Consider the following 26524-nt stretch of genomic DNA (forward strand, 5'->3'; position numbering starts at 1 on the left):
CCCTTGGAGCAGACCTAAGCACTATCCTCGGGGAGAAGCCAAGTCCAAGTTAGATCAGCCACACTAGCCAATCTGCAGAGATATGAGTGAGATATAAATGTATACTTTGCACACTGTTGTATGTCTCTGTGGTTTTGTGATTGTTTGTTACACAGCAAAAGCTGACGGATACACCCTCAAACCAGCATTTGACCCCAATATATTTGTGTTCTCTCTCAGTTCCCTGGATCCCAACTCCAGACTCATGACGCCAACTTCAGAGCCTTTGCTGACCCCTACATCCTGCATCTGAGGTCTATTCTCCAAGTCAGGCTCCAGTGACAGGGGGATCTAGAAAATTATAGCACTCCATTTGTTGTGTCATAATTAACCAATTGTATGTCTGTGAACCATCTAGATGCCTTCTGTCCAACAAAAATAGAATACGAGCTTTATATGGAATCTAAAAGTTTCCAGTGGCTACACAGAAACAAAAGTGGGGAAAAGCAGAAGGTGAAATTCACTCTAGTAATAAATTTTATTTTACCCAACATATCCAAAACACAATTATTTCAGTATGCAACCGACATTAATTTTAACTCTTTATTCTTTATTTCTAATGCATTTTATACATATATATAATTATATATAATGCATTATATAATATATGCAATATATAAAATTATATAATATATAATTATATATAATGCATTATATAGGGCTTCCCTGGTGGCTCAGACGGTAAAGCGTCTGTCTACAATGCATTAGAAATAAAGAATAAAGAGTTTGCTTCCCTTTCCATTTGTTTGTTTTTTGGCCAAGTGGCCTGCAGGATCTTAGTTCCTGGACCAGGGATTGAACCTGCATCCTTAGCAGTGAAAGCATGGAGTCCCAGTCACTGAACCTCCAGGGAAGTTCTTTGCTTTCCATTTCATACTGTCTTTAAAGTTCGGTGTGAATTTAACTTGTGCCCCATCTCACCTCAGACCAGCCACCTTTCAAGTGCTCAGTAGCCACATGTGGCTTGTGGCTACCATATTGAATAACACAGATCAAGAACATGGAAGCTAGAACTCAGTGTTGCCAATGTTTAGCATGGTACCCGGACCATAGGAAAGACTCAGTACATTATTATTGAATGAATGAACTAATGATAAACACACAGACACTGGCTTCAAGCTGGTGCTGATGAGTAGAACTATTACCCAAGTTAAAAACACTCATGGCTTAAATATATCAAATTTTCATTCTAAAGAGTGGTGATGTTTTGAAGGAGCAAGTTGGCTGGTGCTTCATCTGCATTTCCACGTAATAATCTTGCCCAAAGGGGGCATACTCAACTAAGATATAACCTCAGGCAGTATTCCCCAGCTTGCTTGACCATGGAATATTGTTTAAATTGCACTGTTTTGTCAGGGTGCCCATAGGAGGCTCACGAGATACCATTTAAATGAAAGTCGACAGCAAAAAAATGGTCTCACAGTTGAATTAATTGTGAAAAGAAATGATCAAAATTTGATCCATATGCTTAATATAAAGTAAACATTGAATAATTGCACCAATAAATGTTAAAATTATGAGATAAAATGCATAACAAAGACCGGCAATTTTTAAATAGAAAACACACAGCTTGGCAGCGGGAAGGCAACATGTACAACCCGCTGCTAAACATCGCACTTCCTGCATCCTGCGATCTGTCACGTGATTTCCTTCTGCTGTCAGGGGCAGGAGAGCTTTTCCCAGAGGGGGACGATCACTCAGAAATAAAAACTGCCACTAGTCAAAGGCTCCCTGGGTGCCAAGCACTGTCCTAAGCCTCTGAGGCAGATGCTATAATTAGTGCCATTTTACAGATGAAGAAATTGAGTTGCAAAGACATGGAGTCGTGTCCCAGGTCACGTTACACCCAGGGACTCAACACCACCATGCAGCCACTCTTGTTTGAATGTTAGAACAGCGTTACCAAAACTCTTAAGCAGATATTTTTCTAATGTCTACTTTAAAATGCACCAAAGATGAAAAGATGCCCCCAGCTGGGACTGTTCCCCTGCTCTGGAACAGCTCATGGAACCTCTATGCACCAGGGAACAGAGTTTGGGAAATGATGATCAGGAGCCATATGCAGACTCAATGCTGCCAGAAGCTATTGTAAGCCCTTCATGGACTGACAATCACTGGGCTTTCGCTCTACTCCATATCTAACAAGGTAGCTTCCCATAAAACTAGAATACAATCAGAGAAAGCAGGGGGGTATAATTGTTCAGATAATGCTACAAAAGGTCTCCCCAGATGGTGCAGTAATAAAGAATCCACCTGCAATGCAGGAGACATGGGTTCAAGCCCTGGGTCAGGAAGATCCCCTGGAGATGGAAATGGCAACCCGCTCTAGTATTCTTGCCTGGGAAATCTCAATGACAGAGGAGCCTGGTGGGCTACAGTCCATGGAGTCACAAAGAGTCAGACACGACTTAGCAACTAAACAACAGCAACAATGCTACAAAAACGAAGCCTAAACTTAGCTTTGGGTTTCCCGACACCTGGATACTGGAGGGAAGGATGGCAGGCCATGGGGTTCCTATTGTCTAGAAGTACGATCCAGCCTGCATGTCAGGAGAACCAATTTTTCTTGGCCCAGCGCCCTAGAATGCATTTGTCATAGGGACATTTGCATAAGTGGCATTGAGCAGCGCAATGAATTATGTCCCCAATAGTCATTTTACAAAAAAAAAAAAAAAAAATGCAGAGAAGTTCCCTGGGTGACTCTCCTGATATCATTGGGTAACCTTTGCTGAGAGCAAAATATTGAAGTGTTGTTTAGCAAAGGCAGTTCTAAAGAGGAATTTAAGTGACTGCAATGCCTTAATTCAAAGGCGCACACAGAAATCATTCTGGAATTTCAGGTTAAGCTGCTTTCAAGTCTGTCCACTCCTCCTGATCCCTACTGCCCAGGCCCCAAGCCAGCCCCTCCTCGTCACTTTCTAGCCTTTCATGGGAGTCGCCTCAAGGACCTTCTAACCCCGTCCCCTTCTCCAAACTGTCACCACAAGGACCGTCCTAAAACTCAGATCTGAGCATGCCCCGTCTTCTTCAAAACCCTGCCACTATTCCACTAGAACATAAGAATGACCACCTCATCCGCTTGGTTCATCCCTAACACCCCAGGGTCTGGCACATGACAGGGCCTCCAAAATGTTTACCACCACATAAAGGCGTCATTCAAAAATAAAAACATAAAACCAAAGTACAAGCCTCCAAGTCACTTCTGCCAATGTTCTGGTCCCCAAACTCTATGCCCACTTGCCTTTCTCTGTGTCTTTTCTCTTACTGGCCAAGCTCCATCAGTGAACGTCAAAGTCAAACGCCATCTCTGCTGTGACATTTTCCTTCTTATCCCCAGAGGGCAGGAAAGTTTCCTTGTCAAGGTCTCCGTGGCATCCAGCCCAGCAGGTAAAAAGACACGAGTTCCTTACCAACAACACAGAAACAGACTGACCGACATAAAGGACAGACTTGTGATTGTCGGGGTTGCGGGGGAGAGGAGGGATAGCGTGGGAGTTTGGGATTAATGGCTGCAAACTATTATATATAAAAGGGATAAGCATGGTAATGTATATAATTCAAGGCTACTCTCTTAATTTGTCCCACCCTTTCCTTCCCCTGCTGTGTCTACAAGTTCCTTCTCTACGTCAGTGTCTCTGTTCCTGCCCTGCAAATAGGTTCATCAGTACCATTTCCCTAGATTCAATATATATACAGAAACCAACATAACACTGTAAAGCAATTATCCTCCGATTAAAAATAAAAATGAAAGAAAATGGATGAACAACAAGGTCCTCCTCTATCACACAGGGAACAAGACTCAACATCCTGTGCTAAGCCATGATAGAAAAGAATATGAAAAGCTGTATATGTCCATGTAACTGAATCTCTTTGCTGGACAGCAGAAACTAACCCAACGTTGCAAATTAACTACACATTAATAATATAATTTAAAAAAAAGACATGAGTTTCAAGGTTAGGAAGCTCAGTGTTGAAGGACTCAAGGAGGTTGTTTAAGGGGTCTGAGCCTCATTTTCTACATCTAGAAAGTGGCAGTGATGTAGGGAACCACATCACCAGGCACGAATGAAGAACAAACGAGATTGCTTTTCAAGTGACAAAGAACGATCTTCACGTCGGCTCTTCCAGCTTGTTCCCCTCTCGCCCACAGGCTGCTCCGGAGCACGTGGTCCAGACTCACTCTGCATCCACCAGGGTACCTGGCAGGGGCCCTGGCCCAGAGAATCTAGGTGCCAGCAGATTTCAATGAGGGGGATACGACACGTGCACAGAATTTATGGCAGGCGTCCTGGGTCTCGAGCCCCAATTCTCTGGGCAACAGTCATAAATATCCAGCATAACTCCCAACCCTTCAAATCTCTTTGGTTCCATGGTTCTAAGTATAGACATAGCCTTCTGATTTTAAATAGGAATTAGGGGGAGCTGAAGACCAGGGATGATAGCCTTTCAAGATAGCCAGGCACAACTGCAGAGTTCAGGCAGGGCACGCAACACGGAGGGAGGAATCTGCCTGAGAAATCTCTGAGTGACTCCCGAGCTGGGGAGAGCGCGGTCTGAGCATGTGCTCTGCTGGAAACTGGCTCCGCCTGGGCAAGAAAGATGATTAGCAATAAATGGAGAGCACCTCAGGGGACCCTCCCACAGACAGTCTGTCACCCAGCGTTTTTACCATTCCATTTCAAAGTTTAATTAGATAATCACTTTCCAATGCTTAGATGCAATTAACCCCTTTGGAGCAGCCCTGGGATGCAGTCAACTTTCACAGGCCACAGAAGCTGAAATGCCCACGACGGTCTTTAGCATCACAGATTTGAGAAAAACATTTCTCCAAGAGAAAAATAACTGACAAATATTTGTGGGCTCTCAGAAGAGAGTCTCTTTCCTACATGTCAGAAGAGAACAATTTCACATCCAAGAGTTCAGCCTTCCCCACCACCACGCGACTCTGTAAACAGAAAGAAGACTCCTCGGCTGGAGCCATCTCTACTTCCCTGATGAGAGAAAGAAAGGACTTGCAACCTCCCCTTCAATGTGGGTGTCTGGTGAGCTGCAAAGTCTCACGCCCTCTCCCGCATGCTCGCTGGCCGCTGTGCTGGTCCCATTTCAGTTAAATCTGTAGGAGATGATAGACCCCCTCTGGTCCTCTCGGATGCTCCAACCTAAGATGACAAAGAACCAAAGAAAATTCAAAATGTCGCTGGACTTCTGGAAGCAATTTGTTTACGTGCATGACTTTTCAAAGCATTCTGATATCTTACTTGACGCTTACAAGATGTCCAGGAGATGGACAGGAAAGAGACTGTTATGTACATGTAACATGGGTGGGGGAAGAGCATGCTTAGGGTCACATGACTGAGAAGAAAACCAGGGCAGAACTCGAACCCAGGGCTGCCCAGATATGGGCTCTCAGCTCCAAGTTCTTTCCACTAAGCCTTTAAAAAGCTTTACCCAACAAGTACTTATCAAGCACCTACTACGTGCTAGGCCCTGGAGATTCCGCACCAAACCAAACAAGAACTACCTTCACTCAAGGAACCTGAAATCTCATGGAGGAGGCAAACACACACAAGCAGCATGAGAACCCGCTGAGAGATGTAAGCCCTGGAATCCACTGGATCCCAGACGACGGGCCCAATCTGACCCCTGGGAGCCAGTGGGAAATTAGCTCAGTGGAGCCAGGACGAGGGCGAGACAAGGGAGGTGCCCAGAGAGCAAAAGGAGACACGGGCTTCCCTGGTGGTCCAGTGGTGAAGAATCCATCTGCCAATGCAAGGGACACAGGTTCGATCCCTGGTCCAGGAAGGTTCCACATGCCGCAGGCCAACTAAGCCTGTGCGCCACAGCGGATGTAGCCTACGTGGCCTAGAGCCAGTGCTCCACAAGAGAAGCCACCACGCTGAGAAGCTCTTGCACCATGCCGGGAGAGTAGCCCCTGCTTGCCACAACTAGAGAAGAAAGCCCACCCAGCAACGAAGACCCAGCACAGCTGAAAATAAACAAATAATTGTTTAAAAAGGAGATACCTGCTCTCAGGGGTGTGAAGTCGTGGCTGTTACACAAAGGTGTGATGGTAAATATTTAACAACCAATTCCGTGGAGAAAATGGACTTGATCTGCCCATTTCCATGGGGTAAAGACTCTCATGACAACTGAGTCAAGCTCCCAGTGGGAAGTCGCTGCCGAGTTATGAAAAGACGTACACGTGTGCTCTTGGGAGCTGGTGGGGGCTGGTCCAAGCTGGCTCCGACACACCCCTGAAGTGGCATCTAGACCGAGGCCTGAAAAGCTGATGATGTTTAGACATAAAGGATGGATCTGAGTTTGGGGGAGGCCAGAGGCAGAACTGAGGACAGGTTTTTATAGGGCTGGGCCATCCGACACTGCAGTCACCCGCCATATGTGGCTATCTGATTTAAATTTAAATTAATTAAAATGAAATGAAATGAAAAATTCAGTTGCTCAGGGGCACTAGACACGTTTTAAGTGCTCAGTAGTCACAGGTGGCCAGTGGCTACCATATCAGACAGCACTGATTATACACCGTTTCCAGCATCGTGGAATGTTCTACTGGGCAGAGCTGTCGGGTAGGAGGAGAGAGATCATGAATTTCTGGCAAGAGAGGAAAAATTCTGAAATGGGAAGTGAAAGGTCATCTAAAATAAACTTTCTCAGCCTCCCAGTTTTATCCAGGGTCAGCCTTGAATGAAGGATGGAAAGAAAGATGAGAAAGAAAGAAAGAAAAGAGGAGAGAGAAAGAAGGAAAGGAAAGAGAAAGAGAGAAAAGGAGAGAAAGAAAGATAAACAGGGTGTCAAGTGTCCTGCCTGTGATGAGACTCCTGGCTAAGTTTTCCTGACTAAATGTCACGAAATTTACAGCCCTGGGTTACAAAGCAGAGGCTGTGCTTGTACAGCAGTTTGGACCATTTCCAGGAAAGCGTACCACTCAGCACGCTTTAGGAATCAGCTACATTGCTGTCTGTGGTACATGGAGGCCAGAACTACTGCTACAGCTGAGGGAATGCCCACGTGCAGATCCCAAAGAGAGTTTTGAATTAAAACGGCAACCAGAAGTAGCTTTCTCTCCAAAGCCGGTGTTCTCTGCATCTTCCTCACTGAGGCATCAGCATACAGGAAGCTGGTGAGGGCCACAAAAGATGTAAGCTGCGGACCCAGAGGTCGGGTCAGGGTGAAGGAACCAGCCCACATTTAATAGCAAAGGTGGCAGGAAACTTTAGGAGTAGCCCCGCACTGCCCAGGTCAGGGACTGGATGCCGGATTCTAACTCAAGTCCATTCTCCTCCAGAAACCAGGCATTGTCTCTTATCCCCACATCATCTTAGGATCTGAGCACTCCATCACTTCTGTTTCACAGCCCCAGTTCATCCTGGGACCTGGTTTCCTTCTGTTTATCCATAGTAACCTTTCTTCTCCAAGCCCTTGTCACTTTCACAACCACTTTTAAAAAGGAAAAAGAAAAGCAACTGTTTTATTCTATTCTAAAGGAAAATTCATGCTCCTTCCAAAAAATGAGAAGTCAAAAGAGGGCTAGAAGAATAAGGGGGGGAAAATCACCCCTAGTTCCCCCGTGCAGAAATACATCCTGTGATGGTGTTTTCTGTGTGTGACTTTCATTTTTTTGAGTGTCACTGTGATCACACCATGGCCTCAGCTTTGAATCCTGATTTTGTCTCGTCTTTGTGCTCTTACAAACATGATTCTCCATGCCAGCGTCAATTTAAGGCGGTGGGTAGACCAGAGTTTACTTAAACAGTCCACTTCTACTGGACATTTCAGCTATTTCCAATTTTTGTTTCTTAAATGGCAGCTTGATTTCCATCTCTGGGCATTAAGCTCTTTCCTCATTTCAGATTACTTCTCTGGGCTTGATTCCCAGAAGTGGAATTACGGGGTCAAAAGGTATGAGCATTTCAAAGGTTCTTGATACGGATTGCCAAATTTCTTTCCAAAAGGGTTGTATCCGTTTATACTCCCCAAAGCTCTGCATGCATTCCACCTTCTCTCCTGTCTCACCAGCCTGGAGTTTGGTTGTACTAATCTTTGCTCACTTTATAGGCTAATGTACTAATCCATTGTTTTGATCTGAATTCCTTTTATTATTTGGGTGCTTGATCCTTTTCTCAAATCCCAACAGCCTTTGAAAAGTTTCACGGCGAATGAAACTGGACCCATCTTTAAAAGTGGTGTGCCTGGATCAGAGGCTGTCAAATCTCCAGGCAGGAGCTCTCCTTTTCCCAAGAAGCTGAAAGTCTGCAGAGGGTCATCTCCCTGCTCTCCCTCCCGCCCCCACTACCTTCCAACCACATTTCCATCCTCACTAAATACCACTCCTCAGAGGCAAATAGTGGATTCTAAAGAATTCCTACACACTGTGTTTTTATAGCAAAAACACAAAACACACAAAAAACAAACCACAAACCAACAGCCAGACCAGGCTGGGCTGCAGAAGGTGCGTGCCTGTGACCCCAGAAGACCAGCGGCTCATCTTCCAAGGTCTGGAACGCAACTGATTGGAATGCAGGGGATGAGGAGGAAGTCGGCTTGCATTAGAGATGATTAAACTAGAGTCCGGTGATCTATCTGTGAAATTCCCGGGGGAGCAGGAGATACACGGGATGCGGGGCAGCGGGAGCGGGGTGGGCAGAAAGAGGGAAAGGGTCAGAAATATAAAGTTGGATGACTGATAACAGAGAGAGAAGAAACAGCAGAAATGGAGGGAAAGGACGCAAGGAAAGAAACTGAGAAAACTGTAGGGGGAAAAGAGGCAGACGGGAGAGATGGCAAGACAGAAATTGGGACAATGTGGATGAGGATGTGCTGCTCTCAAATAAATGAATAGGGAGAAAAAAAGAGAATCAGGGGCGCGCAGAGACTGAAGAGCCCCGAGAGATGGACATGGGGAGGGCAGACACCGAGAAGCGGGTCGCGCTGAGCCTGCAGCGCTCGCTGGAGGAAATCTGGCCCCACGCGCACTGATATCGCCGCGGGGTCCAGACGAACGCAGGAGGCGGCATTAAACCAAAGTGGGCGGCCGGCCGGGCCTGGGGCCTACTAGACCAGGACCCAGGGAATATCTAATGTGGGGCAACACGAGCGAGAGGCCCCAGACAGGGAAGGGGCTCCCCAGAGTTTGCGGCAGAATCGCGCATCCCCAGCGCCCGGCTCGTAGGGGACTCCCACAAACGCGCGCGCCTGGGCACCCCTGGCACCCCCAGCATCCTCCCGGGTGCCTGATGCTGCCCGCGGCTCCCACCGGGCCAGCCCGTGGCTATCCCGGATATCGACGCTAGAGGGCGCGCAAGGGTCGCTGCGCTGCGCCGGCAAAGCGAGGAGCGGCCCTCGGACGCGCACAGCAAGAGGGCCTGCAAGGTGCGGGGTGCCCGCCTGTAGTGGGGTGCGCGCAGGACGCCAGGGGCGCTGGCCCGCCTGTGGCCGGGCGGAGGGATGTTGCGCGCTTGGATGGATTGAGGGAGAGGGTGCACCTGAATTGACTCTCTGCAGGGCAGAGACAAGCCCGTGTGAAATTAACTGACAAGCAGGAAAAAGGAAAGAGCGTGAGACGCCGCTTAACCCAGAGGCCCCTCCAACTCTGGGTTCCACGCTGCATCCCCAAAACTGCTTAGAAGTAGTCTGATCCCACGAGCACGCACCACTCCACATAAGACACACACACACACCACACACACACACACACACATCTTTCAGAATGGGGGGGAACGGGTTGGTGGGAGAATGAACTTTAAAAGGCTTTTAAAGCAAAAAGAAAACGAGGGTTGCACGAGGCTGAAGTACTTAAAATGATTTTTGTGTTGCAAATTGCTATGCTTTTACTGAGGCGCTGATGAAAATAAATGAAGCTCCTCTCTCCTTTTTGCTAATAAATGAAATGAAAAAAGCACCATTATTATGCCACCTGCTTCTAATTCCTAATTGTGGTAACTTAATTCTCAGATTGTTGTTAGCTGCTTAATATCGCGGGCGCAGAAGCACACACACACATTAAAAAAAAAAAAAAAAAGAAGAAAAGAAAGAAAGTACGGAGGGCCGTGTGGGTCTATTTTGGCTGGTGCGGTGTAAGGTGTGCGGGCTTCTGTTTTCATTTGGTTTGGTGGCTGTTCCTATCAAGTCCTGTGCCGGTTGGAGGGGAGAAGTCTTTATTCTCTTTCAGCATCCATCTGAGATTTCAGAGGGAATAAAAGGGCTTCTAAGATGCTCAAAACCTAAAAAGTTCATGATAAGTGACCACTGATGAGACCCACATTTTTTCCCCACTGAAATAGAATGGTGCTTATTTCCTATAAAAGACAAAGCATTAGTGTTTGTAAGCTGGTTTCAAAGTGCCTTCTGTGAACCTCCAAACCTCTCAGTCCCCAGCCTGGGGTTTGTAGCTGGTTCACGGGGATGAAATCCTTTCTATCCTTAGAGTGAAGGTGGGGGCCTGATTTAAAATTTCTTCCTTGAAAACAGAAATTACCAGATCCAAATTACAATTTTGCCAAAGTCAGGAGCTGTATTTAGTGTATTATCTAATTTTCCATTAAGACTAAGTCTTTTTGTTTGTTCCTAAATGGCTGCTCTTATTGTTGGAAAGTTCTGGAGCATAGGATATATTGGGAAGGCGTTAAGAGGGCCCCAAAGAAGTACAAATTTGGGAGAAAAACCAATGTATTCCTTTGGTACAATTATGAAGAGAGAAGATTTCCTTGTACATACATATATCTCCTCTAGCTTTATGCAAACATCCAGCTAAATGCATAAGAGTAATAACAATTTAATCAAGAACAATTTGTCACTGTTGATACATCCGTCAGGAAGGCAGAATTGCCATTTGTGGAACCAAATGAAATTGACTTGATGCTTATTGCCACGGCCTCGTGGTCTTTGATATTTTCACCTTAGCTGCCGCTTGTCTCTCATGACTGGGAATAGAGACTAAGGTGGAAAATGTGAGCTCAACTGCACTCCGGCCCATTTGGGGCCTGGTGAGGAAAGCAGTCAGACCCCTGATCCCGGTTCAAACTACCCTCAAAGTGCTGCAGCGGCACACGGCAATGTCCCTGTTGATGGTGAAATCCCGAGCCAGCAGGTGAGAACGAGGTCCAGCTCTCACCAGAAGGGCGCCCGGCACATGAGACAGCAAGATGCCACCTCGTCCGGAACAGGAACCAAGTTCACGAAGGAGAGAAAGCAGAATGGCGAAGCGAAACCACAAGAAAACACTTGTGAATGAAATAGCAAGCTCTCAATGGAGCCGGAGCAGCAGGTGCTGTTTAAATAACCAAAATAAGGTTGCCAGCAACAGATCCGATGTTTGCTGGGTTCTTTCCTATGCCGCGTGGCATTAGAAAGTGAGTATGTAAAAATATAAGCCCACATCTGCAGGCAGAGAGCTAGGCTGATGCAGAAGGGATGTCGCGAATGAACCCCCAGTTCAGGAAAACGGGCAGAAGGTTTGCTCTTTAAATCCTCCATAAGAGAGAGTGGAAAATGTGAGAGTCTGGGTTGTAGTGAGAAGCAGAGATGAAACACTGAATGTTAATGTATATCATGATCAACCTACAGCGTCTTATTTACATCTTGAGCTATTTGTTGCTGATTCTCCATGCAACTGTTTTGTACTGGAATTCTCAAAGCTGAACCAGAAGCATTTAAATGACCCTGTGTGTTTGTTATGCGTCTTCTAGAAGGTGCGGGCACACACACACACGCACACACATACAGCCAGTCCCATGTCTATGCACACAGGCAGAGTGCACACCCCACTCCACTTATCTGTACAAATCTCTGTCATCCATATTCCCAAACACAGGAGAAGCTAAGTATTTATTTCTCTCTTGAAGTCGACTATGAAACACAAGTCAACACTCTTAAATGTCATCTTTTAATACCTCATATAAAAGGCAAACTTTTCCTAACATGCTTTCCTCCGATCCTATTTAATGAACTCCCCCGAATCCTGCCTGTGCCCAGTTTCATCTGTTAGAGCTCGGGCACAATATTTAAAAAAAAATTTTTTTTTCTGGTATTAAAAAATGGAAAGAAAAAAGCAGGGGAAATATTTTGAAAGTCAATTAAAATTTTGTGTACGTTTTCATTTTTTAATGATAAATTAAGTTACTAATTTTGTCCGTGCTCTTTGTAGACACTGCAGGTTTAATTGCTAATTGTTAACTGCGAATGAATACATTTGCATATTAATTAGCTCCCAATTTACATTTTTAATTTGCTTCCTTCAAAAGGTGCAAGATAAAAGGTCGTGTTATTTTAAATAATTTATGCTTTATTGCATGAAATACGCTAATATGAAATGTGCCTACTAATTTTAACCCCTTTTCTAAGAAGGAAAATGAGTGCTATTAAAAGGAAGAAGACAAGGCTGGTGGTGTTTTGAAAAACAACATTATGCCTTGTTGTTTCTCAGCGGCTGAGTCTCTTTTCTCCTGAAGCCTTGTTGGGCAGAAAAATGAATGTATTCTTTCCTTTACCATCAGTTTAAAAAGTGATAATGTATTTGAAGAACAAAACAGCTGCAGTGGAGGGTGTGTGTGCTGGGGGGAGGCGGTGGACTGTGCTTTATCCAAGGAAGGACTCACAAAATGGGTTTTGTTTTCTAGTAAACATTGCCAGCGATCGGAAGCTCCGAACAGCGGAGAAGCTCTAAACACAAGCCACTTCTTCCCCCACCCCCCGAAAGTCTCGCTGACACTCACTTCTGCCTCGGTTTCGGAATCCAAGTTGCTCATGCTGGCTTCTTGAAAAACCTTGAGCTCGTTTCAACAGGAGAGAGTTCGTTCTTTTCCAAGAGCTGACCAAAGAGGTTCTCAAATTGCAGCGTTCACTCCTCACCTCTTTCTTGTCAGTCAGCTGCACTGTAAGAAAATCAAACCCAGTTGTTAAAGGCAGTGATACTAATATGTCGCGGCTGAGACCAGGAAAATAATGCTCCATTTAGAAAGGGGTGATTGTAGTGGTGTATGGATTGGTATATTTTGACCAGGTTTGATCGAAATACCTCCTTTTATTTTATTTCTCTTTTCTTTTGTGGGATGTCGTTTGGAGCCATAGCCATTAAAATGAGGCTCCTAGTTCATAGAGTTTCGGTCATCATCTTTCTGGACAAGCAGTCATTTGAAAAATTTTAAAACAGGATTTGGGAGGCAGAAAATCAGATTTTAGAGAAGATAGCAATGATCTGGAGGAAACGGAAACCTGTCAGTTCGCTCCCCGAGTTGCTGCTGCATCTCAGCCCTCTCTGTTAGGTTTGATTTTCGCAGATGGAGCCCAGGCCACAGGCTGGTGGTGAGAACCACCTGGGTGAGGACCCCCAAGCTTGCACTCGCCAGGGTTAACGTATGGAGCTGCACAGGCGCCAAGAAAGGAGGAAGGAGGGAGGCGTGTGCAGAGAGCTCAGCTCTGCAGGACTCTGCGGGACCAAGGGCAGAAATAACACAGAGCAGCTTTTCCGCACGGCTCCAGAGCTCTGACCCAAAGCCTTCCCCATTCCCAACATCAAAACACACCCTCCTGGACCATGTGGAGCCAGCCTGGGTGGGAATTCAGTGTCAACCTAGTGTCAACCTGACTCAGTCCAAATGTTAAGCCACAAAACGGAGCTGGATATTCACCAGAGGGTCGATCTCTTCAGGCAGTTACATTGCTGCTACAATTGACAGGAACGCCCCTGGGTTCTTTTAGGAAGACACCCTGGCAGTTAGGTATAGCCCCCGCCAAGGAGCCAGATATGTGGGCTCATCCCCCATATTATTAGGATTTTCAGGCAGGAAGATTTCCTTCTGCTCGCATCAACATCAGCAGAGGGAAAGCTCACCACGCAACCTTGACTGTTCGCCCATCTGAGGGTGGATGGCTACAAGGAAAGGAGGCCCAGTTTAATTGTGTGTGATTCCCACCTCGCCCAGACACAGAAGAGGTAGGAAGAGCAGCAGAAGTCACCGTGAAGTTGTTAGCTTACAGCCATCTCTGCCCAGTACTGGAAGGGGGAACACAAGAGATGTGTGGGCCAGTCGTTTTTGTACAACCCAGGGGGGTAGGGGGGTGAGAACACCCTGAGGAATGCAGGTTTCACCTGCATTGAGTGCTTGGGTGTTTTATTCAGCTGTGCACGGATGCTCTTGTAAATCCACACGCACAGACACGGTGATTGAAGACCAGCTTCCTGCAACAGCCTGCATAGAAGACTCACCGTGTTGCTGTCTCCCTCGTGGAGGTTTCCCATATTTCAGATGCTTCAGCCCTCCCGTAAATCAGGGGTTAATTGTGATTTCTTTCAGACCAGTGGAAATAGGAAGCTGAGACTTCTGAAGAATCACTTGCAAGCGCAGTGGAACACAGAGGGAGGGGCAAACTTCATGAAATCCAACTTCCCTGTTTTTCCTGAGCCATGTGTGGTGCGTGTGTGTGCGTGTGTGTGTGTGCACGCGCGTGCGCTCCTGCTTATGTTTTTTAAAAAAATACATCAGGTACAAATGTTGGAAAGTCCTGGCACACATTAATTAATAAAGCCACTTAGGACAAGTGAAACTCATGCACTCGGAAATTTGCACAGCCCGGTGTCTCCCCGACATCCAGCCCGGTTTGTTTAGTGTAATAGTCAAAACATTTTTTTCTTCTCTCGGGTCCTGTTGATCCGTAGTATAATTTGAATTCTCAAGCTGTTATCCATACATCATTTCCAATAGCAATCCAAATGAAAGGAAACAATTTCGTATTCTATAATTAAGCAACTCTGAACATGCAACAGGCAGGAGGCGTTATGGGGAGGGTTAGGGGAGGGTGAGCAGTTGGTAGAGGACAGAGGTCTGACGAACCTGACCGACTGAGCGGGAGCAGGCAACTCCGGAGCTTCACCTAAAAGACTTGCTTTGAGTGTTTTACTGGCTTCCCTGGTGACTCAGATGACAAAGAATCTGCCTGCAGTGCAGGAGATCCAGGTTCGATCCCTGGGACGGGAAGATCCCCTGGAGAAGGGAATGGCAACCCACTGCAGTATTCTTGCCTGGAGAATTCCATGGCAGAGGAGCCTGATGGGCTACAGTCCATGGGGGTCACAAAGATTTGGACATGCCTGAGTGAGTAACACTTTCACTTTTGAGTCTTTTAGGTGAATTCTCCGTATGCAGATACATAGCTTTCCTTCCCACTGCTTCCCCTTTTTGAAAAATGGAATTTTTCTTTCTGGGAAATTCCAGCATGTTTGACAGGTTTATTCCAATGGGACTCCTTTGCTCCCCGTTTGAAAAGAAACCACTTCTGGGGTACACAGAACAGTCCTATATTCTATAGTAGACAAGGCTAGGCTGATTCCTTTCTTTTAATTTTTTTTCCCCCCTAACAGGAGAGGGTTTGAAGAATCGCTTCTACCATGGATACGGGAGAAGGGAATTTTAAGTAGGCAGAATGCAATCACCCAAATTGGAATTCAGCCAGGACACTGCCAGGGCAATTACTCCTCCTCTCGTGCTAAATACCAGGGGAGCGTAAATGACCCAAGTGGCACAGACCCGCGATTCTGCACCCCCATCCGAGCGAGTCGCAGGGCTCCCGGAGTAGCGAGCCCCAGGGCTCACTGCGGACACACAACGCCTGCACCCGCCCCCTCATCATCCCCGGCTCATCTCCATCCCTGACAGGTCCTGCACCAGGTTTCTGTAAAATTCACCGGGTTTAAAGCTGAGACCAGAAATGAATTTTTAAAATAACAGTTCCCCCTGACACCTCCTCAGAGGGTTGTCCCTCTCCCGGGCCTCCACTCCATTGCTAGCTGAGGTTTGAGTTCCGTCCTGCCTCTCACAGCCCTCTGAGTAACCCTGGGGAGGCGGCTTTTGTATCTCCACTTCCTTAGCCCCAAACTGAGCACCGAAGAGGTGGTGACCTGCTCCAGGTCACACACTTCAGTCTCCAGCATTGTCGGACCCCAGACCCCACACACCTCTGTCTTTAGAGGAAACCCCTGAACTAGAATCCAGGCGAGGCTTGACTCTGCTTTTGCTTCCTTACGGAGCAGATTTCTCTTTCAAGACAAGCATTTATTTTTTAAATAGGTTTTTAGTATTACACACAGGACTGTAATGAACATCCTTGGTATGTTTGCCAGTGCACACGTCTCTGATCGTAATCAGAGAATTTATTTAGGAGTTGAAATAATTTCCTAGCAGTGGCATTGTTGGTGCAAAGGGAATGCACATTTTTTAAAATGGTGTAGATTATCAAATCGCCCCCGGGAAAGATTCACAGGCTCGCCAGCACCCTGAGCCTGCTCCTGACGGGTTGGTTATTGGAAACCTTTCTGTCTCCTCATTCATGTAGATTTCGTGTTGATTACAGACACGATACTGTGTATATCTTCCGCTGTCACCTTCCCTAAGGACCCTGGCCCCTGGAAACTCTCACAGTGACCGGGGCGCATGCTCAGCCCCCTGACATTCACGGCTGTGTATCATTTGGGTTTTTCTGTGAATCTGTTGTTTGCTTGGATTGGAAAGTCAGCTCGTTGGGTCAGGAACTGAGTTTTATTCATCTCTGTGTCCCCAATGCCTAGCACAGGGCCTCACATGAAGAAATAACCCTGTGAGTACTTGGGCTGGTAAGTCTGTAAAGCCTACAATCCCTTGGATGGAAGATGACATGGAGGGGGGGAAAATCACAGGGTTCGGAGTCAAGCCCGTGAGGTTCCCATCCTGACCCCACTTAGAGATGCACGTGTGGATCTGAGCAAAATCACTTAGACTCACACGTAAAATGGAGCCACAGTATCCACCCTACGGAGTGGCTGTCAGCTTTTAAGAAAACCATGGCCAACACCTAAGTCTGTGATTTTTAGTTTTCCAGCTCCTGTTCATGGGAGGCCAGTGGCTTCAGTGAACCCTTGGGTTCTTAGCAAAGTTCTCACTAAGCAGCAGCCACGTGAGAAAAGTAAGACAAATACTGCAAGTTTTTTCCAAAATCCGTTTAATTTGTAGGACAGTTCTTTACTTAGAAACGATGGGTTTTTTTTTCCTTTTTTTTTTTTTTCTGCTAGAATCCTTTTGTTTATAACATGATGGTGACTGTACCCGGGAAAGTGTTTTATTCTTTCTATACTTTTGAGTTAAAAAAATTCAAAAGTTAGTGACTCTCTGTGAGTCCCCTGGACCTCTACTCTTTCATATTTTTCTGGTTCATAAATGTATTAAGGGCCGAGAACAAGGGTGATTTGGGAGCTCTGTTCAGATCTCTCATCAAATATGACAGGTCTCTACCTGGATGGAGGGTGAGAGAACAAAGAATCAGGAGGCAAAAATGCAAATGTCCTCCCATCAAACTGCTCACCCTTATTATCATCATTACTACTCTTTTGGCTGTCTTTTGTGGCTTGTGGGATCTTAGTTCTCCAACCAGGGATGGAACCTGGGTCCCCTGCAGTGGAAATCTGGAGCCCTAATCACAGGACTGCCAGGGAATTCCCTGCTCACCTTTACTTCTGAGTAATAGAGAGAAGAAAATGAGAAAGACATTCTCAAAAAATAATTTTTTTGAGACCTAAAATACGAGAATTTCTGAGTCTCCATGTTGGTCCCTTTGAAGCGGTGATGGGGGTGGGGGTGGCGGGGCTCAGCTCCCCTAGACACCACATTCAGAAGTGCCTTCCGTTTTGCACACGCTCTCAACTTCGTCAGCCCTCAACCTCTTCATTCCAGATGGCTTCTTCAGCTTTTCATCATCTGCCTTACGAGCCGTTCCAGTCCTGACCGTTTCTAAACATCAAATCAACCCATAAAGAAAGGAGATTCGCCAAGGTCCAGGAGCTTCAAAGTAGGAACTCAAGCCTCTGAAATGCCGACCCGGCTCCATTACGTTTCTATGACCTGATGGACCCATGCCTTTTAAAGCACAGTCTTCATTCCTTGGTTGGTGCCGTGGCTGCTTATCTAAGGGATTCCAGACCCCAGCCTGACCTGGCCTCCTGCCTCGGGCCACGATGTAGGAGATGAAGGCTGGAGGAGGAGTAAGAGGAGAAGCGGCCCTTGAAGGAGGTGAGTTACTAAGACCTCTTGAGAGGAGCTTCTGGGAGATCATACTGACCCCCCCCCCCAAAACGGGGTCTCTTTCTGTGATCAGGGTTTGAGAAACCACCCTAAAGGCTGTGTCTTCAAAGGCTTTCAGAACCAAAAGGCTACAGAGCACTCCGGATGTGAGAAGGTGTTTCGTCCGCTCAGAGGGCCCAGACCCCATGGAAATCAGGGGAGGGGCGCCCTAGTGTGGAAGGCAACCACATGAGGGGTTTGTTGAGGACTGAATGGCGGCTCCCTCAAAGCTATGTTTACTTCTTAACCCTTGATGCCTGGGAACATGACCTTATTTGGAAAAAGCCTCTTTGAAGACATAATTAAACCTAACATCTCTAGATGAGACCATTCTAGACTATCCAGTGGACCCTAAATCCCATGACAAGTCCTTAGAAAAGATGCTCAGAGGAGAGACGCAGAGGAGAAGGCCATGTGAAGACAGAGGGAGAGACTGAAGCGAGGCTGCCACAAGCCAAGCAGTGCCAGGAGCCTCCAGAAGTTGGAAGAGACCAGGAAGGATTCTTTCTTAGAGCCTTCAGTGGGAACATGGCTCAGCGGACACCTTGCTGTTAGGCTTCTGCCGCTACAACTGGTAGAGAGTACGATTCTGTTTCCCCACCAGCCCCGGGAAACTGTACGAGTCTCTCTGGGCAGAAAAGGGATTTTGTCATTTTAGGGGCTCAGGGCTGTCCCCAGTGGTGCCTGGGAGGGTCTGCGATGGGCGCAGAGAGACAGGGAAGTGGTGACCAGCAGACCCGCGACACCGGAGCGATGCCCCCACGTCTGAGTAGCTGCAGCATGTTTCAGGAACCTCAAAGGGGCTCTGAAAGAAGAACAGGGAAGCAAGAAAGAGAGATGAAATCTGTGCACCCAGATGTGTGAGCAGAAATCCTTGCAGCTTTGCTTATAGTGGTGAAAAACTGGAAACATGCTAAATGTCCAGCTCTGGGGGCCTGGAAAAAAAATCTTGTACAACCACTTAAATGATTGTGAGGATTCGTGGTAGTTGCTATGGACAAGATTCCATGAGATACATTGGAATGAAAAAAGTCAGTTACAAACAGTAACAGCAGGTACAGTGTGATCCCATGCCCGGCTTATCTAAGTGTACATTCTACTTCAAGACAGAAAAGCTGCTAGTGAGATTACCAGAAGATGGGGGGACAATGGGCAATTTTTGCTTTTATTGTTTTTTTCTCTTTTCCCACCATTCCTGATTTTTTTTTTCTACAGTGGAATTTATGACTGCACGATATTTTAAGGCTTGGTTTTTATAAGATTCCGTGGTGGAATTGAATATAATCTTCTAAAGTGAAGTTCTTAATACAAAATCATCAGTAAAGTTATCTTCCTGCCTTAAAAAAAAGCCTTCAATACCCCTGGAGGGGATGTGAATTAGTTCAGTCCTTTCAGAGAACAATCAGGCAGAATCTATTAAAACCAAAACCACACGTACCCTTGGATCCAGCAATTTCCCTCCCAGGCATCTATCTTAGAGAAGTTCTCAAACACCCACACAGGTACCTTGCAGAGTACATCCATTGAAACTTTGCTTACAAGAGCAAAAATGTGGAAGTGAGCTAAATGCTTATCACAAAAGGAGAGTTCAAAAAAGGATGTGCGTTGCTCTTGTGGAACACTCCCTAACCATCAGAAAGAATGAGACAGATTCCTCTATAGTGACCTAGGAGGATTTCTAAGATGTAGTTAAGGGAGAAGAAAAAGCAGATTGCAGATAAATAGGTAAAGAAGAGGTGGCATATATACACAATGGAATACAATTAAGCCATAAAAAAGAATGAAATAGTGTCACTTGCAACAACATGGATGGACTTAAAGAAGATCATATGCAGTGAAGTAAATCAGAAAGAGAAAGACAAATGTCGTATAATGTCATTTATATGTGGAATCTCAAGTGCGACACAAATGAACTTGTCTATAAAACAGAAACAGACCCACAGACACAGAGAGCAGAGCTGTGGCTACCAAGGGGGAGGTGCGGGAGGCGGGACGGAGTGTGAGCCCGGGGTTAGCAGATGTACACTGTTATATGTATAGAATGGATGAGCAAAAGGAGCTACTGCATTCCACAGGGAACTAGATTCAATATCCTGTGATAAACCATGGAAAACAATTTAAAAAAGAATGTATGTGTATATATATATGTATATATATATATATATATGTACATACATGCTGAGCACTGAAGAATTGATAGTTTCAAATTGTGGTGCTGGAGAAGACTCTTGAGGATCACTGGGACTATAAGCAGATCCAACCAGTCAATCCTAAAGGCAATCAATCCTGAATATTCACTGGAAGGACTGAGGCTGAAGCTGAAGCTCCGATACTTCAGCCACTGGATGGAAAGAGCTGACTCATTGGAAAAGACCCTGATGCTGGGAAAGCCTGAAGGCGGGAGGAGAAGGGGATGACAGAGGACGAGATGGTTGGATGGCATCACTGACTCAATGGACATGAATTTGAAGAAACTTCAGGAGAGAGTGGAGGATAGAGAAGCCTGCAGTCCATGGCTTCACACAGAGTTGAACATGACTTAGCAACTAAACAACAAGACTTAGCAGCTTACCAACAAGTGGTAATAGGTTCTTTACCACTTGAGCCCCTGGGGAGTGAGCAGTGGTAAAGAATTCGCCTGCCAGTGCAGGGACGCAGGAGATGCAGGTTCGATCCCTAGGTCGAGAAGATTCCCTGGAAGAGGAAATGGCAACCCACTCCAGTATTCTTGCCTGGGAAATCCCATGGACAGAGAAGCCTGGCGGGCTATAGTCCATCGGATCACAAAGAGTCAGGCAAGACTTGGTGACTGAGTGCAGATCTTTCAGGATGATTCCCATCACAGGGTCCTTAATCACATCCACATCTTGCTTCAGATGTTGTCACACTGTGTGTAGATCGGGAGAGGGAGGTGAGTGGCTGTGACAAGGAGCCTTTCGCTATCTCTAGGTATGTAGAGTTTGAATAATATACATTAAGAATGCAGCCATGTTTTGTTTATTAAAATAAATAGGCTGAATGAATAAAGAAACTGGAAAGCTTTCATGCACTGAAGTTGAAGGCTGCAGGCAGGTGCCCTGCCTGTCAATCCCCTGTGATGAGGTGTGCCCACCTCACCTCCTCTCCCTGCTTCTCTCTCTTTCCCATCTGTCCTGCCAGGGTGTTGGATACAACATTGTCTCAAAGCCCTTTCAGCTCCCTGGTGGCTCAGATGGTAAAGAATCTTCCTGCAACGCGGGAGACCTGGGTTTGATCCCTGAGTTGGGAAGATCCCTTGGAGAAGTGAATGACAACCCACTCCAGTATTCTTGCCTGGAGAATCCCATGGACAGAGAAGCCTGGTGGACTACAGTCCATGGGGGACATGGACATGACTGAGTGACTAACACTTTCACTTTCACTTTCAGCTCCAAGAGCCCCCAGTTCTCTGTTTGCAGCCACAGAAGAGATTATTTTCCCTTCCAATGGATGGAACTTGAAGGTCACTGCATTGGGACCCAACATGTTACTCTGTTTGTGAAGTGAGAAGAAAAAAAAAAAATCAACCCCCTTCCCCCATGGGACTTCTAGAGCCCACCCAAGCCCTAAGCCCCTCAACTGTCTCTTCGGCAGAAAGAATACTGCTGACCCCCAGCAGACTTTAAAAATAGAGGATATGCAAAGAGATTTTCTGAGACTTTGGGAGGGATTTTTTTTAGTACCCTGCTCTGTAATAGCCAGAAGGTGTTTAATAAACATGATATGCAGCAGTTGCTAAGAGAATCTGATTTATGTACCGAGGCGATGCCGAGCAACTGCACATCGGGGTTGTGCCCTTTTCTTAGACTGTGAATCCTGATATTCTGATGGAAGCAATTGGGCTGAACTTTATTTATAATCAACTTACAGCATGGATAGCTGTATTGTAAGTGCTTCTCAAATTACATAGCAAATCTTGTTGTCTCCTTAGGCAAATAAGAAGCCCACATCATAAGCTTTAATTGCAATACAGGTCACTGTCAAGGGTAAAATATTTTCCAAACCCTTCTGATGAGTGGAAGCGTCTATGACAGAAGCAGGGGCTGGGGCCACAGTCCCAGCTCCTGAGGACAGCTTAGAAGGCATCCAATAAATAAATTGACATTAGGGAAAATCTCATTATGGAAAAAAAATTCAATTTCTCTACATTTGTGTTGAAGAGATCACCAAGAAGCACAGATCCCTGGGTCTAAGAAGCTTCTCTCCAAAATGAGTTAGAGCTAAACTCCAGAAAATGCGAGACAGAGAAGACACCTTGCTTCATTGGCTCAGAGGGAAATCAGAGCAGATGGGAAGGACCAGTTTCCCAGATATACACACAGGACACAGGACGAGGCTTTGCTAAGGCTGCTCATCAGACCACAATTACCATGGTGTGATTCCTGAACTGTACGTCTGAAATTCCTCTCCAAAGGAGCAGCCACAGAAAGGATCCCAGAGGAAACAAAATTCCCTTTCTGAAACATTCTCATCATTCATAATTAAAACGCGATGGATCCAAATCAAAAGAGCTAGTATTTTTTGGTGCCCTTTTTTAAAATCTCTGTCACTTGGCCTTTTCCCTGTGCAGAAAATCAGCCGTAAGTGACTTCAGATCAACCATTCATAACTGAGGTTTGTGTTAGGATGAGGGACAAGTGGATCATTCCAGATGTCATGTATGTCCTGGGAAATTCATAATATGCTCAACAACAACAAAGAAGGTAGATGACAGATAGATGATAAATGATAGATAAACAAATAAACATCATAGATAGATGAGAGACACATGGATAAAGAATCTATCTGCAAAGAAGTAGATTTGGCTTTGATCCCTGGTTCAGGAAGATCCTCTGGAGAAGGGAATGGCTACCCACTCCAGTATGCTTGCCTGGAGAACTCCACGGACAGAGGAGCCTGGCAGGCTACAGTCCATAGGGTCACAAAGAGTCGGACATGACTGAGTGACTAACTACTACATAGACAGACAAATAGACATGATGGTAGATGATGGATACATAGATAATAGGTATGATAGATGGACAGATGATAGGCAGATAGATAAATACGATAGATGGATAAATGGTAGGGACATGGGTGTGATAGACAGATGATAAACAGAGACAGAGATAAATAGGTATCTCCTCTCTCTGTGCCCTTTTGTCCACCTCCAGTTTCTCTCTCTTTTTTTAACCTCAAAAGTTCAGGCACCTTTCCTCCCACCAGTCCCAGTTGGCCCCGGTGCTGCTGCCATGTATGTGTGCCCCTGGTTGGTATCTGTATATAAATTTATATGAGAGAAAGATAGTCCCCACTCATTTGCAGTGCTCTCCAGCAGCACAGAATCCATTCATTCTTTTGGTTCATTCAGCAGATCTTTACTGAGCGTCTCATATATTATGCACTGGCTTCCCTGGTGGCTCATATGGTAAAGAATCTGCTTGCAATGCGAGAGATCCGGGTTCAATCCCTGGGTCAGGGAGATCCCCTGGAGAAGGAAATGGCAACCCACTCCAGTATTCTTGCCTGGAGAATCCCATGGACGGAGGATTCCGGGGGGCTACAATCCATTGAGTTGCAAAGAGTGGGACACAACTGAACAACCAACACTTTCACTTTAATATATGCCAGGCGTACTGGGTGCTGGAAATACAAAAGTGACTGAGACAGAGAGGATCTAATTGACAGTTTCACGAAGCAAGATAAAAGCGAAAGAAGAATCTAAGTATGAACTGGAATGATTGCCGGGCAGTAAGCGTTAAGACAAACAACAGTGTTAAGAGGACCAGCTGTGATCTGGGAAAGTCTCCTGCTGACCTGGCAGTCGAGGACCTTGTCCAGCACACACAGGGTGAGAGCTCTCAGGAGGGATGGAAAGGCAGTAACATGCAGACAGACGGCTCATGCTGCCTGGGGCTTTGCAGTTTACAGAAAGAAGGGATGTGCACAGTCTTCTTTCATCCTTTCTAAACCCTGGGGCTCAGGTGAGCAACACAGACGAGAGAGGACTGTGCCCCTTTTACAGATGACAAAAATGAAGCCCAGGGGGTTACAGACCTGTTGGAGATCACTCAGAGAGTGAGCAGTGGCTCTGCCCCAAGTCTTCTATCTTATTCTTGAAGTCAACACAACCAGGATTAGCCCAGGGCAAGATCACTCTCAGAACTAGGGAAGTAGAAAAAGGTGACCCTTTCTCTGGGCAGATCCAGCCCAACTTCACCAGCTGAACATGGCTGGTTGTCAGCACCTCTCACCATCCCCACCCTATGCCCCCCACCTGCTGGGTACCCTTGTACCGTGACCAGACTGCACCACTGCACAGGGCAGTCCTAGACATGAGGGTCCTTTCTGATATCTATTCCTTTCCACACAAGATGTCATTTGCCTTTCCCACCCACTTCCCACCCCATCTTCCACTCTGCTCCACACTCACCAGGCTCCTCCATGCCATTGGACCTATGAAAACTTGTTTCTCTTGCTTCTTCTGACTTTTGATTTCTTCTCAGGCTCTTAATGTTCTTGATTCAGATCTGAGACACCTGTCTCTTCCTCTGTGATGCCTCCCCAACTTCCCCCCTCCAAAAGCCCTTTCTCAGATCCCCCTACAGGCTCTCTGACTTCCCTTTCTTCCAGTGTCCACTCAGACATCAGAGTCATCTTTAAAAGATGCAAGTCACATTATAGCACTCTCTTGCCTAAAAACCACTCCAAAGCTTCCCCTGGTTCTTAAGACACAGATAATCCTTACGCGGCCTCCAAGAACATGCTTCAGGTGGCGTTCACTTCCCCACATCCTCACCTGATGCCACTCTTTCCCTCTTCTGAACTTTGTCTTGTTTCTTGAATTCACAGCTTCTTCCTGCCCCCAGGACCTTTGCACTTGCTGTTCCCTTTAAAATGTGGTAGGTAGTCTCTCATAGTAATAGCTGACACCGAATAAATAACGTATGTTCCAGACTTCAATCTACAATCTTTTCATGTATTTACTCATTTAATCCCCACAGCGACCCCATGAGAGAAATACCATTAGGATTCCCACTTTAATGACCCAGACTGGGAGGCCCCAAGATTCTAAACGCTTTGCTTGGAGACTCACAGCTAATTAGAGCAAGGATGGTGGTCCAGGTCAGTGTGACTTCGGAGTCCACAGTCAACATACTGGTGCTGTGTCAAGCTTTCTCCTTACAACGGAGCGTGCAGTCTTGCCTCATTTGGTAGGTCTGACACTGAGGAAAAGTACCCGAAACATACTCAGTATATTCAGTCAATGTTGAATGCGCAAATCCAAGAGCCAGAGTCACTAGGGAACCACCTAGAACCCCTCTAGGCCGTTCTAGAATCCTCTTCTTTTGCTCGCAGGGACTGGGATGTGAATGATCATGGCGTTGGTTTCCTATGGTGCTGTAACAAATTACCACTATCTCAGTGGTTTAAAACAACATGCTAGGGACTTCCCTGGTGGCCCAGTGGTTAAGAATCCTCCTCTTAATGCAGGGGATTCAGAGTCAATCCTCGGTTGGGGAACTAAGATCCCACATGCTGGGGGGCATCTGTGTCCTTGAATCACAACAAGAGAGAAGCCCACAACTAATCATAACTAAGACTTGATACAGCCAAAAATAAATAATTTTTAAAAATAATAAGGTAGGCCAAAAACTTAAAAAAAAGAAACAACATATCAGTCACTTACTGTTCTGGAGGTCAGAAGCCCAGGGTCAGTGTCCATTGCCCGGAGGGCCGAGTACCCTCTGGAGGCTCTGGAGGAATGTCTACAGCCTGGCCTTTTCCAGTTTCTAGAGCAGCCTGGTTTACATTCCTTGGCTCCTGGCTCCCTTCCTCCACCTTCAAAGCCAAGTATGTAGCATCTTGCTTTAGTCATCACGCTGCCCTCTTCAGCGTCAAATCCACTCCTGCCTCCCTCTGTAAGGACCCTCCTGATTACAGGGAGGATCACTCGGATAGTCCAGAAGCCTCTCCCCGTTTCAGGATTCTGACGTTGATCACCTCTACAACACACCCTTTGCCATGTGAGCTGACACGGTCACAGACTCCAGGAATTCAGTCCTGGATATTTTTGTGGCTGTTATTCAGCCAATTGCCATCATGAGAGCTGAAAACAAAGAGCTAATCATCATCTCCTGAGCCTGACACATGGAGCCTTGCACACCTGCTCCCATCTGATCTTTTTGTTCAGTCGTTCAGTTCTGTTGAACTCTCTGAGATCGCATGGACTGCAGCACATCAGGCTTCCCTGTCCTTCACCATCTCCTGGAGCTTGCTCAAACTCATGTCCATTGAGTCAGTGATGCCATCCAACCATCTTATCCTCTGTCATCCCCTTCTCTTCCTGCTTCAGTCTTTCCCAGCATCAGGGTCTTTTCCAACGA

General features: G+C 46.2%; 1 long non-coding RNA gene across 2 annotated transcripts; it reads right to left on the minus strand.

Moving 5' to 3' along the window:
- Positions 1-857: 857 nt before the first annotated feature.
- Positions 858-14410, minus strand: LOC112580851. Of its 2 annotated transcripts, none has more exons than XR_003105169.3 (3): positions 14261-14410; positions 12768-12926; positions 858-5198 (listed from the first exon to the last, which is right to left on the minus strand). It is a non-coding gene; the product is annotated as an uncharacterized LOC112580851 (long non-coding RNA). The 2 variants fall into 2 exon arrangements; XR_003105170.3 differs by lacking the exon at positions 14261-14410 and adding an exon at positions 13267-13514.
- Positions 14411-26524: the final 12114 nt, after the last annotated feature.

The sequence above is a fragment of the Bubalus bubalis genome, chromosome 20 (assembly GCF_019923935.1).
Source record: "Bubalus bubalis isolate 160015118507 breed Murrah chromosome 20, NDDB_SH_1, whole genome shotgun sequence".
NCBI classification, from domain to species: domain Eukaryota; kingdom Metazoa; phylum Chordata; class Mammalia; order Artiodactyla; family Bovidae; genus Bubalus; species Bubalus bubalis.